We start from the raw sequence: 16,562 nt of genomic DNA, 5'->3' as shown, positions 1-16,562 counted from the left end.
TTGCTATGTAACTGTTACCGTGTCAAAATGTAATGAGATGTGATCATATATACTGTTTTAAGTATGTATATTAATGTAAAGCTTTCTGATTTGTGATTTCCTGTATTTTTTTGTGAAAAGAAAATAAAGTTCTTAAAAATCGAAAATCGGTTCACCCAGGGCGAGGCTCGGCCATTGCACTCCGGCTGTGCTGACCCCTGCAAATTCCCAAAATGTGGGAATCTCGACTGCATAATTTCTGGTAGTGGGGGACTGCGTTCGCGCTCTCCCCTGATGTGCTTGGTCCAAAATCAGATACGGGAGGGTTAAGACACCACGAGCTGCGTGGCTGTGGAAGGATCCCGGTTCGACAGGAGTGGACGCCGCTGCTGGTTCTCGCTGGCTTTTAGTTAGGGGTCCGGAGAAGCATCTCAAGCTAGTTCCACTACTCCTTCCGGACGTTCATTCCCTTTTCAAAGTCAGTCGTTTTGCTGTAGTCTGCGTTCTTTAGGCTGATTATCGAGGTTAGCCTTTATTTGGTCATGGGGGGCCTCGGTACTGTATGCTGAGTCTAAAGACAGTTTCACCCGTTTTCTGATTGCTCGGTTCTGTACCAGTGCAGACATGTCAAACAGTGAATGGCTGTACCTCTATTGTATCCGTGCTCAATGAATGAAATCGGTAACAAATGAATATATGTCTAGTTATACGAAAAACGAGTGGTTTATCGACTCATCTTCATTTGCAGATTTAGAGGCAGCTTCGATATTCGTTTTACAGACGGGTTTTTTTTTTGAATATGGGTCACACACATGCCACAGCAACAAAACATCTCTAGAGATGAGGCTATAGATCACCTTTCCATCCTGCAGGTTTTCCTCCCAAAGCCTACGGCACCAACGGCGACCCCTGCTGGCCGGGAGAGCAAAAGCTTACAGCACCTGGTATTCCCAGGCAGTCTCCCATCCAAGTACTAACCAGGCCCGACGCTGCTTAGCTTCCGAGATCAGATGAGATTGGGCGTTTTCAGGGTGGTGTGGCCGTAAGCGAAAGCCCCAGCGCCTGACTCGCTACTTGAAGCTGTGTGTGGCGGGGGTTCCGTGCCCCCCGAGCGGGACTGAAGGATCGTTCGTGTGCAACTCTTTGGAAAGGAGCTGCTTTCCAAATCGCATTGCGTGCCTGGATGTTGGCGAATGCGCTCCCTTGTGTTGGCTCGTCCCACACTGGAGGAGCACCAACAATCTGCACAGAGGAGCACCAGCCAAGTCTTCAGTGCACAGCACTCTGGAAACATTTCGGGGCTGTCGCGTGTTTATTTCAGCACGTAAAGCGCACCGGTCCAACACGTCGGCCGGGCGCGCGGCGCCTCCGCCCTGTTGCTGCCCCTGCAGCTGCTTCACTTTTCCCTTTAGTTGCCATCGATTTTTTTGTAGTGCTATACATATACGATTGAGGTATCTTAGAGTTCTCCTTCGAAGACCCAGCACTCTCTTTTCTTTTCCCAGTGTTACTCATATCGGACTTTTTAAACCTAAAAAAAAATCGTTTTTTTTTCTTTCAATTAAAACTGAAGTTTAAACAACTAGTGTTAAGTCCTTATTTTTCTGTAGTCAAAAAAAGCAAAAATTAACATTCAGGTCATGAAAAACTCAAAAAAACTCCCCAACCACTAAACTTTACCTCCCACCTGAGCGCCATCTTGAACGCCCCTACCACCAGAGAATGCTCACGATTTCGGAAGCTGTCTCCGGGACGTGCTGATTCCACACATCCTGAATAAATCATGATATTGTTAGTTGCTGTAGCTAGACGTTCAAATGAGTTTCATGGCCAGATGGACTGTTTCCTCCAGCGGTATAATATTGCAGTGAGACAGCACGATGCCTGCAAGACTATGTCACGCTAAACGCCACAGATTGTGTTTGTCCGTTCGTGTCAGTCGTCCCGCAGCCACGGGAAATGGGACACAAACATGCTGCAATGCTTTCAAGACGTTAGGATTTGTTTGTGCAACATCCAAGAAGAGTACTTGTGGCTTGAATGTGAACTGTACGTGCCCGCCCCCTTTCCTCTGTAGTGCATGAGTTCCTCCCGGCATGCCCTTCGTCATTGTTCTGTCATCTTGTATTTAAAGGGTTGTATTTCTGCTGCTGAAAATAAGCAACGGTTTTCTCACAACGCCCTTTGTTCCCAACGGAGCCCTTGTCTGTCATGAAATTCTTCAAAACCTCAAGCTAGAAGAAGAAGAAGACGACAAATATGAAGCGTTATAGCAACGACATGCCATGAGACGATCGATAACGATTTCCATAGGATCCCCGCGGTTGCCTGGCAACCGTCAGCTTTGCGCAGTGGCAGTATCGTAGCCTGTGAGGTTTAGCCGAGGCTCGATTATTGCTAGTTGAAAACTTTTCCCAATACCCCGCTTCCGCCGGTTTGCAATACAATCGGCGAAAGCAATTTTTGACAGTCTTGTCAGAGACTGAGCAAGGTGTTTAAAGACAGATTTGGTCACGGTGATATCATGGTAGAAAGAAACGAGCTTGTTACGTGTCAACAGGAACGCTCTTTAGCTCTTTCAGCTTTATGCAGAGAACAGCGTCTGTCGAGATTACTTTTGTGTCAGCGCGAAACGCCGTGTGCTGTCAGTATGATTTCATATTGCTCATAGCGGCGCCTGGCTTTTGTCTGTCAAACGTTAGGTTGCGCTTCTTCATGCTGCATCGTCGGCATGAGTGGAGCATTTTAAACGTCTGTACTTACTGCGCTTCATAAGAAATCGTTTGTCCCCATTCAAAAGAGATTGTGCGATGTCCTGCAGCGTTCGCAAAGCAAACCTTTGACAGTTTGAAAAGAGGAATTTATTCTGCTTCCTGTGCGTGCAGTAGTTACAAAGTTGAACGTCTTTACACGATCTGCTGCAGTTTTCAGTGGGTGGGCTTTGTCAAATGGCTTGGAAAAACGCACTGTGTTTCGGCTCGGGAAACATCGTGAGCAGTGTCCTGCATGTTTTCTGTGTATAGCTGTCTTTTAACGCATACAGAATTCATTCGAAATCATTGATTTCTCCAATTAACAAGGGTCCCTTTTTGAACCTGCCAGAAGCATTCTTTCAATGTAACAGATTTACTCCGGGGAAGGGCAGCATGACATTGAGAGTAGCTCAAGCTTTCAGCACCTTTATCTGACTGCATGTATGCAGACGCTGCTCAGAATCCCCTGTAAGATTCTCCTTCAATTCCGTTTTGCAGTGCTTTAGCTCTTTCAAAAGGCTTCGCTTTGCTAGTCACAATCCAAGGCTCATGACAGCATTTGAAAACATTCGCAACTGCGTTGGTCGGGAATCGAACCTGGGTTAACTGCTTTGAAGGCAGCTATGCGCAACACTGGCTCGCTCCAGAATAAATCTCACGTCGAGGGCATATTTTTTTCCATTTTACCGTGAGTCGGGCTCAGCTGCACAGAGGAGAGAGCAGAGCAATGAGGTCACGGGGACAGGGGAGTCACACGCTGGCGGTTTGAATACGCGGAAGATCACTGAGGGATCCACAGTATATGGACCCTCCGTGCGCCATCAGTCCGCACTCCGGACTCTGAATCCTGCCATCCGAGTTAAGATCTCGGCGGAACCTGAGGCGCAGTTCCTTCTTAAAACGTAATCTGGTGAGCATTTCTAGAATCGTATTTGTATAGATGCAGCCTTTAATGTGTTGCTAGGTTAAAATTGATGACTTCTTGTATTTCAGTAGGCAACTGCCCTCTTGATTTCGGATTTAATTTCTTTATTACAGGGGCGCTTTTATGAAGACAGAGTCATGTTCAGGTACTTTGCTTGATGGAGGAAGCTCATTTCAGACTCTGTGATCTGCTCACCTGGAAAGGTCTGCTATACTACTACAAGAGAGAAGTAGAGTCTGGAAGAAGGGACAATTTTATGATGCTTTGGAAGATAATGTTTTTTTTTCTTATACTGAAAATGAAAGGTAGTTGTTTCTATATGGACTCAGTCTTTGGAATTTGTATATTTATATATTTCAGTGAACCCTCAGCCATTCCTTCTGTATTGTAATTCAATTTCTCTTTTAAAATTCCTTCCCCACTTCTAGGACCTGCAGTTGCTGAACTCCACAATGGCTTCTATTGGAAAGTCTGTGACTGAGCCCAAGTAAGTGTTCATTTTTTTATGAAACCATTATTTATTTAGGAGCAATGAGCAATTCTTATATAAATGCAATAAAATCATTATGCTCAAACTATGAGAGAGAAAATTAAGGATAATTTAAGAAATCAGTCTTAGCTTGTTTCTATACACAGATGGTATTATTTATTTTCAAAGGAAACCCGCGCGGATTCCCCTGGTGTGCAAGATGTACCTGAATACTCTTGATCAGCTTCCTGCTCACTTGAAGAGGGCGTGTATGAAGCACGCCACGGCAGAAAAGATCAGGATGGCCTCTCAACAGGCGAGGGAGGACATGATGAATCACCTGAAGAAGGGGGTCATCGTGGATTACCACAGAATAGAGATCGTGTCTGGTGAGGCAAACAGGATAGTGGTTGTAAGACTGCTAGAGTCCTTGGGCCTTTTTGTACATGGGAAGCCTGAAGACACATTGGCAAGGTGAGATATTTTTAATCTGTAAGGCTTCTGTAGTTTCTTTTTGAAATCATTGTTACAACATATTATGTAAAAGCATGTTGAAAAGAATCTACCTGCATTCCAGCGGCCCTGAGCAAGAGGCCGCTGTCCAGGAGGATTAGATGCCAGAGGCTGCTCTAGAAACTGAAACAGAAGCGGATAAGGAAGGGGAAGATGTGAGCTCTGAAGAACTCTATCAGCAGTAAGACTTTTTTATTTTTCAGATGTATCTATTTTTTACTAAAATTCTAATTTGTCTTATAGGTATAAAATGTTTAAACCGGTGTTTTATATCCTTACAGGCCCTGAGTAGTTAAAAAGTATCAGCAGGCCGGAAGAGAGTGGCCCAAGCTGGACTCTATAGAAAGCACTCCCTGGATGCTCCTCTCCTGATTGGATTCAAACAGTACCTTACCAAGGATCTGGGAGTGGCAAATTATTCTCAGGAGGCATTTATTTTTTAAAGGCATTTAAAATTAAGCAATGGTATCTTCATTGTAAATGTTTTTATTTCTTAGCTTAAAATTCACCCATGTGAAATGATGTCAGCCATATACATCATGACTCTATATTTCCTACCTGAATCTATTCTACTTAAATTATTACATTATACACAATTTGAGTTCATTTTAAAAAGTAAAAGGTAATGAAAGGAATGCATTTTCATAAGAAAGATAATACCGATATGCATGTGATAATCTTCCTTATATCATGTAGTGCATCATTTGGACACTTTGTGGGCTTCAAATACAAAGAAAATCATGTTCTATGGTACAAGATAAATACAAAACTTAAGCTTTTATTTTAATTAGATTTCTTTATAAAGCATAAGCAATCATTTATTACATCGCTTCTTGAATTAAATCTTTTGACAAGAGGTAAGACTTCTGTTACATTTAAACCCATGTTTAGCTGTGTTTTTTAGATTTAACTGAACCAATTTCTGTGTGTGATAATGTCCTTGAATTCTGACAACATCACACTAAATTACATGATATAAAACAGCTAATGTTTCTAGAGATAAAGTTTCTGAGATGCTTCTAATTACTTTTTATTACCAGGGACAGTTTAATTCACCTTGTACAGTACTGTAAGACCAAGATGCTTTTTTTAAAAGTTATTTAACATTTTATAGAACTTTGTCTACTATGGCAACATGATGTGCTTGGTGAAACTTGGAAAAATACTGCTTGGCCACTTATCTTAAGATAAAGATAGGATAAAGGTTTATCTTTTGCACCTACCTGACCCCCAGGGAAGGCCAATGCTTTCTAAGTTGATGGTTCCCTACAGTAGACTGTACTTTAATTTCAAAGGTAATGTATATTGACCCAAATCAGTTTTGGAATCCAATCTACTGACGAGATGGAGCACATCCTTTTTTCAGGATTTTAGCATCATACGTTTGGTATATTTAGTCCCTAATGCTGAAAGAAATGATCATAGAACATTTGGACACTTTGTGGGCTTGAAATACAAAGCAAATCATGTACTATGGTACAAGATAAATACAAAACTTAAGCTTTTATTTTAATTAGATTTGTTTATAAAGCATAAGCAATCATTTATTACATTAATATATGTGAAAATAACATTTTAGCATCATACGTTTAGTATATTTAGTCCCTAATGCTGAAAGAAATGATCATAGAACATGACATCTAACCTTACCTGCGGTGTTTTTAATCCCTATTGCTCAATGCACGGTGAAAGCATTCCATACATGTGTCTGACAATGAGGAATGGGCCCCTGAGACAGTCATTTGCCTGTTTCACAAATGATCGTATTTTACTAGAGATTCTGCTTGGGATTCAGATGTGCATTCGGACAGCAATCCCTTTCAAGAAATGATATGTTCTGGATGAGGTCAAAGGTGCTGGAACACTGTATCTAGGATGTGTTTGCAGAGACTGTGTGTCTCCTGCTTCAACGCAGTGATAAACAGATGTGCTCCTTTAATTTATTGGTACATGCCCAGGGCAGTAAGCAGTCTGAGGATTTATTTCCAGATGGCATAGAGCAGTGAAGCAGTGAAGTAGTGCAAAACACTGGATCATTATATTATTAGAATCTATTCTACTTAAATTATTACATTATACTCAATTTGAGTTCATTTTAAAAAGTAAAAGGTAATGAAAGGAATGCATTTTCATAAGAAAGATAATACCGATATGCATGTGATAATCTTCCTTATATCATGTAGTGCGTCATTTGGACACTTTGTGGGCTTGAAATACAAAGAAAATCATGTTCTATGGTACAAGATAAATACAAAACTTAAGCTTTTATTTTAATTAGATTTGTTTCTAAAGCATAAGCAATCATTTATTACATTAATATATGTGAAAATAACATTTTAGCATCATATGTTTAGTATATTTAGTCCCTAATGCCGAAAGAAATGATCATTTGTTTAACATGCACGGGTCTGTCTCAAAGGATGCAGTACTCCTGAAGGGTCTCAAACCCTACATTTCGGATGCCTAGCTGTATCCCTCACATGTGGCACCTCAGAATGACTTCTAACCTTACCTGTGGTGTATTCAGTCCCTATTGCTCAATGCACAGTGTACATACTGCATACATGTGTCTTGAGAATGAGGAATGGGCCCCTGAGACAGTCATTTGCCTGTTTCACAAACAGGGACCTGGACCTAGCCCGTACAGGGCTCAAACCCGCGACCTTGGCGTTATTAGCACCACGCTCTAACCAACTGAGCTAACCAGCCTCACGACAGTGCTCCTCTCTGTGCTGCAAAAAATCAAACTCAGGGAATTTCTTTTGTCCTCCTTTGAATAGAAAGCCGTGTAATCAGTGTACGGGCTTTCTCGTGCAGTTTCATGGTTCTTGTAACCCAAATCCTACACTGGCCTGAAGTGCCCCCCCATTTCACAGCATTTTTCAGCTGATTTAAAATGTACCTAAAGGAGAAGCATTATTGAAGACCATCAATTACCAAGAGCTTTTGTCAAAGGTTTTGGTGGTCATTTTGAATGACCACAGAGCGCTGTGACCTCGGTTTTACATCTCATCCAAAAGACAGCGCCCTTTTACAACACAGCATCTCCGTCACTATACTGGGGCATTGGGACCCGCACAGACCTCAGGGTGAGCGCCCCCCCGCCGGCACCATTAACACCGCTTCCAGCTGGAAGCTTTGTTTTTCCCTGTAGCTCATCCTCATCCAGGTACTGACCTGGCTCACACCTGCTTAGCTTCAGTGGGTTTTCAGTTGCGAGTTGCAAGGGGATGCAAGTGATGGAGCCGCTCGCTGCAAAAGCCACTGCATTGGCCGGGAATCGAACCCGAGCCTCCCGCGTGGCAGGCGAGAATTCTACCACTGAACCACCAATGCTCAGTGCCTGGGCCTTTAAAAAAGACGCTTTTTTGGTGCTCTGTGCAAAACGCGTCGACATCTGCTTCCAGCTGCAAAATGCCATTTGCGGACGCTGAAGAACTTATTTCTAAGGCAGCGGGTACAAGCGATTGGGCGTTTTAAAACCACCAGGAACAGCAAAGAGGCGCGCTTCTTTGCTTGTGCCGAAACACACCGACTGAAAGCGGACAACGTAGTCGGCAGGATTGGAACCTCTGCGGGGAGACCCCAATGGATTTCTAGTCCATTGCCTTAACCACTCAGCCACGACTACAGCAAGCCCCACTGCCGCTGCGTTCTTGCTACAATCTTACCTGGATCGCGAGGCGCCGGCGGAAGCCTATTTCAAAGTCGTTCTCCGTTTCAAAAAAACATTTCCAAAATACAAGCCTTGCAGACAGACACGCCTCAGAGGACTTAAGGGTGGCTTCATGTCGGAATGATAAAGTCTCCCCGTCCGGACATGAAAATGCCACTTTGTTACACACAAAAAAAGAATCAACAACAGAGAAATGCCCACAAGCATTTGAAAAGCCGCACCACGTCGCACTTGAAATAGCTCTTACATTAGTGGTAGACACAGGAATCGCCTTTTTATTTACGCTCTTACCAACGCGATGGAAAGCAAAACAAAGCAAAGCAGAGCAAAACAAAACGAACAAACGAAAACCCTCACGTCCTGCACTTGCATATAACCCCGTTACGTGCCCAAGCGGTATTGTACGTCATCCTAGCACTGCACCCCGGGTCGTACGGTATATGGGAACGAGCACACGCCACGAATCGTCTCGAATCACTCCCTACAGCTGTAAGGCGCCTTGAAGCGTGCACCCCCAACATTCTTCTTTGCGCATCTGTGAAAGGTAAACTCTTGAGCAAACTCTGAACCAGCTCTAAGGAAACTAATCCGATTAGACGTTACTTTGACTCATCTTCTTACGCTCAGTGCCGGATTGCTCAAACTCCAGCTAGGGTTAGGGTTAGCATTCCCACGCTACTTAGACACTTTGTTTACGCTCAGTGCTGGATTTTGGGAACTTCAGGACGAGTGGGAATTTTCTCCTATCTGTCCATTCTGTTTTGTTTTGGAGACTCTTGGCTGCCTATGTTGTTCAGTGCACCGTGAAGGAAACATTTTCCAAAACTGTGTCAGCTCAAAAGTTGTAAGAAAACCTCTCCAGGTGCTTTAACTCTCTTCATTTTTGTCATTTAATGTGACACTCGATGTATAACTGGAGCCTCACATATGCAAATGGTGAGGCTCCAGTTCGACACCCAGTTCCACACCACTTTACAGTATATGACAAAAGCATGGCAGACTGTGCCGGACCAGCTGGTAACTTCCGCTTATTTTGACCATATTAAACATTGGAAATCTTCCCACTTGCATTTGTGACACTTGATTTTGGCTCCACCTAAGACACTCTTAAATCTTCAAACACTTTTCTCTTCTCCCGCAACACACTTGTCTGTCGGCACTATGTGGCAGCGTTGCATGACAACCCATCTCACCACGGAAAGGAACCTAACAGCTTTGGTAAGAGAGTAGAATTACCTGAAGAACTGCTTTCCATGGAAGCAGGACCAAGCGATGTAGCATTTTTATAGTACCAGGAAAGGAGAAGCGGCACTTCGCCTTTGCCGCACAGGCACAAGGTGACGTGCGGCAGACGCCGTAGTCGGCAGGATTCGAACCTGAGCGGGGAGTCCCCAATGGATTTCAAATCCATCGCCTTAACTACTCGGCCACGACTACAGCGAGCTCGCCGCCGCCGCATTCCTCCTATAATCTAACACGGAGTGCGAGGTGGCTGCGGAAACCTTTTTAAAGTCGCTCTCTGTTAAAAAAAAAACCTTTCACAAGATACATGCCGGCAGACAGACACGCCTCAGAGGGTTTAAGGCTGGCTTCACGTTCAAATGATAAAGTCTCCCCGTCCGGATGTCAAAATGCAACTTTGGCAGACAGAAAAAACATCAACAAACCACAAATGTGGACAAGGATTTTACAAGCTGCACCACACTGCACTTTCAAAAGCATTTACATTCGTGTTAGACGCAGGAATTGTCTTTGTTTTGCGCGCTTACGAACGCCATAGAAAACGAAACAAAACAAAAGCCCTCAGCTCCTGTACTTGATTATAACGCCGTTATGTGTCGAAGCAGGAATTTACGTCATCTTACCACTGCAACATGGGGAATAGAGGGAAATGAACACACGCTACGAATCGTCTCAATCACTCCCTAGAGTCGTAAGGCACATTGAAGGGCCCCCATCATTAATCGTTGGGCCTCTGTAAAAGGAAAGCTGTTGAGCAGTCTTTGAAACAGCTCGGATGAAACACTTGATTGCTTCCATGTGCATCTGGAGCCCACTTCTTATTTTCACTTCATGCCGCCCAAAGCATTTCTAAAACAGGAGATTCGCGTTTGGGAATGCGCCCTGCCCTACAAATAAAACAGGTCTACGGGTCTGAAACCTGCTCCACGGAAAACAGTTCTGTTGCGCTTTTGATCAAAGGGAGATTCTCTGTTCTTACTTTTTGATTACATAACACCCAAAGGGGCTTCTTTGGAGCTGGATTCCAACCAGCATCCTAAAGTTTCTTGGCGGTATCCTTTACAGTCCTCTGTTCGGTCGACAAGGAACAGTAGGGGGCAGCTTTCCTCACACATACAGTGCAATGTACTGTAGTGTTCCCCTTCATTGAATTCGCAGTTCTGCATCAGACCTCTAACTCGTTTCCTTAGCTTGGATTTAAGCCACGAAGCAGGCTTCTACTGTATAAACGTCTAGAGGAATCACAAACTATTTGAGAGGCCATCATCCCAGGGGGAACTGACAAAGTCTATCCCTAAACACCTAGCGCAGTCTCTCGAGAGACTGTCAAAAATCGCTTTCTCCATTTGTGCTGCAAGTAAGTGAAAACGCGGTCTCAACCCAGAGCCACTTGGCAGCAGCGGCACGTAAATACTGTTACTACCACTGCTCGATACCAACGTTAGCCTACTATACCATGTTCAGCCACCGCTAGAAAATGTAAGGCTCTAGTACTGGAGCAAACAAAAGGAGAGCCAACGTCAAACGTAGAGAGCGACGAGGATGGGATTCGAACCCATGCGTGCAGAGCACAATGGATTAGCAGTCCATCGCCTTAACCACTCGGCCACCTCGTCGATGAAACTGGGCTGTCCAGACATGGGTTGGCGCGCTCCAGATGATCTTTTTCTTTTTTTTCCCTCGTACTCAAGGGTCCTTTTCCTGTTCCACATGCGATTTCAACATTTTCCTTGGGAGATGTCAAGCCAGCAAGCCACTGCTGTGGTTCAGTGGCCATTGTGGAGTTCAGTGGCCCTGTTGTACACAGAAAGCACATTGAGCTCCTTGGACATGAAAAGTTCCAGATAAAAGCCATTTGTCATCCTTTCTCTTGGTGTCGATGTTGCTATTGTATGTAAAGGTGGCAACTTGCTCAGCGAGCAGGCGGAGCACACACCGAATGCAGATGTGTCTGAGTGGTGTGTCCAAGTGGCTGCAAAAGGACAACACTACCGGGGCGCCGTTGCTTAGTTGGTTAAAGCGCTTGTCTCTTAAACAGGAGATCCTGAGTCCGAATCCCAGTGGTGCCTTCTTTGTTCTGTCTTCTCGAACAGAACTGGTCCTTACAGACAACCGCCTACGGCTAGACTTAATTAAATGCAAGTATTCATTTCCTGTCTTTAACGCGACTTGTTTTTCTTAAAATGGATGGAACTTGCAAAACATGAAATACAAACATTGCTAATCAGCGCTAGCGGCTGGCAAAAAAAAAGAAGTCAGCAATGTTTTTTTTCTTTAACCTTAACCCTGCTAATGGAGAAGAGTTAAACGACCGAGTCTATGCAGCTTAAACGGTGCTCATGTCGGGTTCTTAGCTGAAAGGGTGGTAAATCACGCTCACCCCAGTCCTTAATCTTTTAAAAGGATACAATATTGAACCTAGTCGCCACATCACATACATCCTGTTCAACGATAAAAAAGTGACATCTATCCTCGATCCAGAGTAAATCCCACGATGAGGGCATATTTTTTTCCACTTTACCATGAGTCGGGCTCAGCTCCACAGAGGCGAGAGCAGAGCAATGAGGTCACGGGGACAGGGGAGTCACACGCTGGCGGTTTGAATACGCGGAAGATCACTGAGGGATCCACAGTATATGGACCCTCCGTGCGCCATCAGTCCGCACTCCGGACTCTGAATCCTGCCATCCGAGTTAAGATCTCGGCGGAACCTGAGGCACAGTTCCTTCTTAAAACGTAATCTGGTGAGCATTTCTAGAATCGTACTTGTATAGATGCAGCCTTTAATGTGTTGCTGGGTTAAAATTGATGACTTCTTGAACTTCAGTAGGCAACTGCCCTCTTGATTTCGGATTTAATTTCTTTATTACAGGGGCGCTTTTATGAAGACAGAGTCATGTTCAGGTACTTTGCTTGATGGAGGAAGCTCATTTCGGACTCTGTGATCTGCTCACCTGGAAAGGTCTGCTGTACTACTACAAGAGAGAAGTAGAGTCTGGAGGAAGGGACAATTTTATGATGCTTTGGAAGGTAATGTTTTTTTTTTCTTTGAAATCGAAATGAATCAGAATATCAGTGCAAAAGACAAACTCTTGGTTTGGTTTAAAGAGATATGGTTTTAAAACAGACAAAATGTAGAAAACAGGTGTTTCTCACTTTTGGAAAAGAATGGACCGGGGGTAATATTTTACTAGGTGCAGTGCTCATCTCACTGGGTTACAGTCCTGCAGTGTCACACCAGGGCCAGTGGCGCAATGGATAACGCGTCTGACTACGGATCAGGAGATTGCAGGTTCGACTCCTGCCTGGCTCGGGTCGTTTTTAAACACATCGGGCTACTCCCTAAGTAGTCTGTGCTACTTACTGCATTGTAATCGTACCCAGTAAGATATTTCCTTCATGTAAATGAACTGCACCTGACAGCTTTAGAAAAACACCTGGGCTCAGTACGGTGCTGAGAGCTTAGCGTTGCTGTTCTAATTAGCACGCACTGCATCGGCTATGAGCCCGAACCTTTCAATTATTCCGATCAGTAAGTCAACACGTAGTCCACATGAACGGTAGAAATATTCTCTTGTCTGTCTCTTGTTTGTATAGAACTGAATGTCCCTGACAATGTACTGTTAGTTTTAATTGAAGAACGGCATTTGTGTTCAAATATACCAGACAAGTTTATGTAACTGCTCATGCGACACTCAGTTGTAATTAGTCAAGAAAAAAAAGTCGAACAACAGCTGCGGGTTTGATTCTGAACGTATGAGATTGCAGCGCCTTTTACTTCCATTGACAAATGATAGAGATTCGAAGAGAGATCCTTCAGACCAGCAAGCAAACCCACGGCTTTTTCGGTTTTCTATCTAGGCAACGTTGGTGTCTGCAATAGCATACATGAAAGCGTGATGCAATTTCTGTGGCTACATTTGTTGCACGTCATGCACAGTAAGAGTGTTTCTAACACCAAATAAAAAGTCAACAATTAGCGATCACGCCTTCTCCTCAGTTAACCCACTGAAACCCTTGCTGTTAACAGTTCTTGACTGCGTGCTTTACCAGCACCTACATATCGTGTCGGTTCTTTCAGCTTTATTCATTAGGTTTTCAAAGGCATAAGTAGAGCACCAGAGGTGCGAACGCAAAATGTGTAGTTATCTGAAGAATTGATTTCCATGGCAGCGGGTCCAAGCGATTTCGCGTTGTTATAGTACCAGGAAAGGAAAAGCGGCACTTCGCCTCTGCCGCGCAGGCACAAGGCGACGTGCGGCAGACGCCGGAGTCAGCAGGTTTCGCACCTGCGCGGGGAAGCCCCAACGCATTTCGAGCCCATCGCCTTAACCACTCGAGCACGACAAATGCGAGCTCGCCGCCGCCGCAATTCTCCTATAATCAAACACGGACTGCGATTTGGCTGCGGAAACCTTTTTAAAGTTGCTCTCCGTTAAAAAAAATACCTTTCACAAGATTCGTGCCGGCAGACAGACACGCCTCAGAGGGTTTAAGGCTGGCTTCACGTTCAAATGATAAAGTCCCCCAGTCCGGATGTCAAAATGCAACTTTGGCAGACAGAAAAAACATCAACAAACCAAAAATGTGGACAAGGATTTTACAAGCTGCACCACACTGCACTTTCAAAAGCATTTACATTCGTGTTAGACGCAGGAATTGCCTTTGATTTGCGCGCTTACGAACGCCATAGAAAACGAAACAAAACTAAAGCCCTCAGCTCCTGCACTTGATTATAATGCCGTTACGTGTCGAAGCAGGAATTTACGTCATCCTACCACTGCAACACGGGGAATAGAGGGAAATGAGCACAAGCTACGAATTGTCTCTAATCAGTCCCTACAGTTGTAAGACGCCTGGAAGCGTGCACCCCCATCATTAATCTTTGCGCATCTGTGCAAGGTAAACTCTGGAGCAGTCTCTGAAACGGCTCAAAGGAAACACGTGATTGATTCCATATGCATCTGGGGTTCATTTCTTATTTACATTTAATTCAAGGGAAAGGCTTGGGTCAGTTTCAGACGGCCTCCAACAGCGAGATTCAAGCGCCCCACCTTCAGCCCAATCTGCGCCGCCAGAACGACAACAGCTCCTCTGGTCTTTGGGGTGCGGTTGTGACCCCGTAACCTAAAGTGTTGGTGGCAGACAAATGGAGACTAACAGGTGATGTCCTAGGACATGACTACATTGTGACACTCGGTGGGGATGGTGACCATTGCTTGGAAAAGAGTGCGAGGCCCCTTTAGAAAAACATTTTGTTAACAGGCATTCTGCCTCAGCCTAAACACCTATAGCTTGCAAAGCGCATGCTATTAGACAGGCACCTCTGCAAGACCTTAAGAGTCTCTTAAACTAGTGATAGTAAGGTGTTCCCAATGGGCGATGTTTGGCTTTCAAATCATCTCTCTGTGGAAGCGCCGAGATGCAGCTGTTTAAGGCTTAGAAGCAGCTGACTGTTTCACTACCTAGCTGATTACTGTCAGTCAGGGAGCTCAGAGGTGAAAAGCCTGTCTGAGAGACAATTCGCCGTCGATGAGTTCAATATGTTCCGTACCAGCTCGGCGCAACTGAGATCATCTTGGTAGCCGTGTAGCTCAGATGAGTGAGAGCGTGTGTGTGTGTACCACCGTGATTGGATGCCGGTCCTTCTCAGGTCACAGTAAACCTTCTGCTGCCTAACTTCCCTAATTTTGGGGATCCCTTTGAAAAAGCAAAGGAAAAAAAACTGGCTCTTCATCAGCATGATCGACCTCACCCAGTGTGGCGCAGTGGCCTAATGGCTAAGACACTGGCCTCCTAAGCCAGGGATTGTGGGTTTGAGTACCATCTGGGGTGCTCCTGTCCCATTTTGAGCGTACAAATGTCCTTTTGATTTGCAAAGCTACAACCCCACCTTACTCAGTGAGCGTCTCTTCTTTTCTCTCACATACAGTTGGGAGAAAAACTTTTGTAAACAGCCCTTCGGAATGATGTGGATTTCTGCATGAATGGCTCCTAACATGTGATCTTATCTTTATCTAAGTCATAATAATTAATAAAGAGAGTCTGATTTAACAAACAACACAAGCCCAACATTTGACATTGCTGTTTCTTTATTGACCAAATGGTTTAAACAATCAAGGTCATTGATGGAAAAAGTACGTGAACCCTTATATTAAGGAGCTAGTGGAACCTCCTTTATGACAAAAACCTCAATCCCCACTTTCTGTAGCGGCTGGTCAGACCTGAGCAGCGGTTAGGAGGTATTTTGGCCTATTCCTCTATGCAAAACTGTTTCAGTTCATGTATATTTTTGGGATGTCTTGCGCTGAACGGCCTGCTTCAGATCACGCCACAGCACTTCAATGGGATTGGGGTCAGGACTCTTACTTGGCCATCCCAAAATACGGAATTTCTTCTGTTTCAGCCACTCTGTTGTTGATGTACTCCTTTGTTTTTGTCATGCTGCATGACCCAGCCTCTTTCGAGTTTTAGATCACAGGCAGACACCCTGACATTCTGCTGTAGAATTTCCTGATACATCTTGGAATTCATCGGTCCCTCGATGATTGCAAGCCGTACAGCCTCCGCCATGTTTCCCAGGTGGGATGAGGTTTTGGAGTTGGTATGCAGTGTTTTGTTATCTCCAAACATAACGCTGTGCACATTTACCAACAAGTTCAACTTTTGTCATGTCTGTCCACAGAACATTGTTCCAGGAGTTGCTGTGGAACATCCATGTGGTCTTTAGCAAACTTGAGAGGGGCAGTGGTGGTTTTTTTTGGGGGGAGAGCAGTGGTTTCCTCCGTGGTGACCTCGCATGATCACCGCTCCTGTTCAGATTTCTTCTTATGGTGGACTCATGGACACAGACGTAAGACAAAGTCAACCACCTGTTCGCTAGATCCCATCCCCACTCAGCTAGTCAAAGATTCCCTCGAAGGACTGGCAGGACCTATAATTAGTATGATGAATGCATCGCTTGCGTCAGGCGTTGTACCTGATCAATTTAAGGTAGCGGTTGTT

The 16,562-nt window shown here is 44.5% G+C and overlaps 7 non-coding genes across 7 annotated transcripts; 3 read left to right on the top strand and 4 right to left on the bottom strand.

Annotated features, from left to right (window-relative positions):
- Positions 1-102: 102 nt before the first annotated feature.
- LOC138237424 (U1 spliceosomal RNA) lies at positions 103-273 on the top strand. Its single transcript, XR_011188956.1, has one exon. It is a non-coding gene; the product is annotated as a U1 spliceosomal RNA (small nuclear RNA).
- Positions 274-908: 635 nt separating this feature from the next.
- Positions 909-1,027, bottom strand: LOC138237389 (5S ribosomal RNA). Its single transcript, XR_011188923.1, has one exon. It is a non-coding gene; the product is annotated as a 5S ribosomal RNA (ribosomal RNA).
- Positions 1,028-2,319: 1,292 nt separating this feature from the next.
- On the top strand, positions 2,320-2,461 carry LOC138237429 (U4 spliceosomal RNA). Its single transcript, XR_011188961.1, has one exon. It is a non-coding gene; the product is annotated as a U4 spliceosomal RNA (small nuclear RNA).
- A 5,443-nt stretch (positions 2,462-7,904) lies between these two features.
- trnag-gcc (transfer RNA glycine (anticodon GCC)) lies at positions 7,905-7,975 on the bottom strand. Its single transcript has one exon. It is a non-coding gene; the product is annotated as a tRNA-Gly (tRNA).
- Positions 7,976-9,670: 1,695 nt separating this feature from the next.
- Positions 9,671-9,752, bottom strand: trnas-uga (transfer RNA serine (anticodon UGA)). Its single transcript has one exon. It is a non-coding gene; the product is annotated as a tRNA-Ser (tRNA).
- Positions 9,753-11,091: 1,339 nt separating this feature from the next.
- Positions 11,092-11,173, bottom strand: trnas-gcu (transfer RNA serine (anticodon GCU)). The gene has a single exon. It is a non-coding gene; the product is annotated as a tRNA-Ser (tRNA).
- Positions 11,174-12,797: 1,624 nt separating this feature from the next.
- Positions 12,798-12,870, top strand: trnar-acg (transfer RNA arginine (anticodon ACG)). The gene has a single exon. It is a non-coding gene; the product is annotated as a tRNA-Arg (tRNA).
- The last annotated feature ends 3,692 nt before the right edge of the window (positions 12,871-16,562 follow it).

Source organism: Lepisosteus oculatus, unplaced genomic scaffold, assembly GCF_040954835.1.
Source record: "Lepisosteus oculatus isolate fLepOcu1 unplaced genomic scaffold, fLepOcu1.hap2 HAP2_SCAFFOLD_96, whole genome shotgun sequence".
Taxonomy (NCBI): domain Eukaryota; kingdom Metazoa; phylum Chordata; class Actinopteri; order Semionotiformes; family Lepisosteidae; genus Lepisosteus; species Lepisosteus oculatus.
Note: the sequence above shows the minus strand (reverse complement) of the source record. Positions and strands in the feature narration are given on the sequence as shown.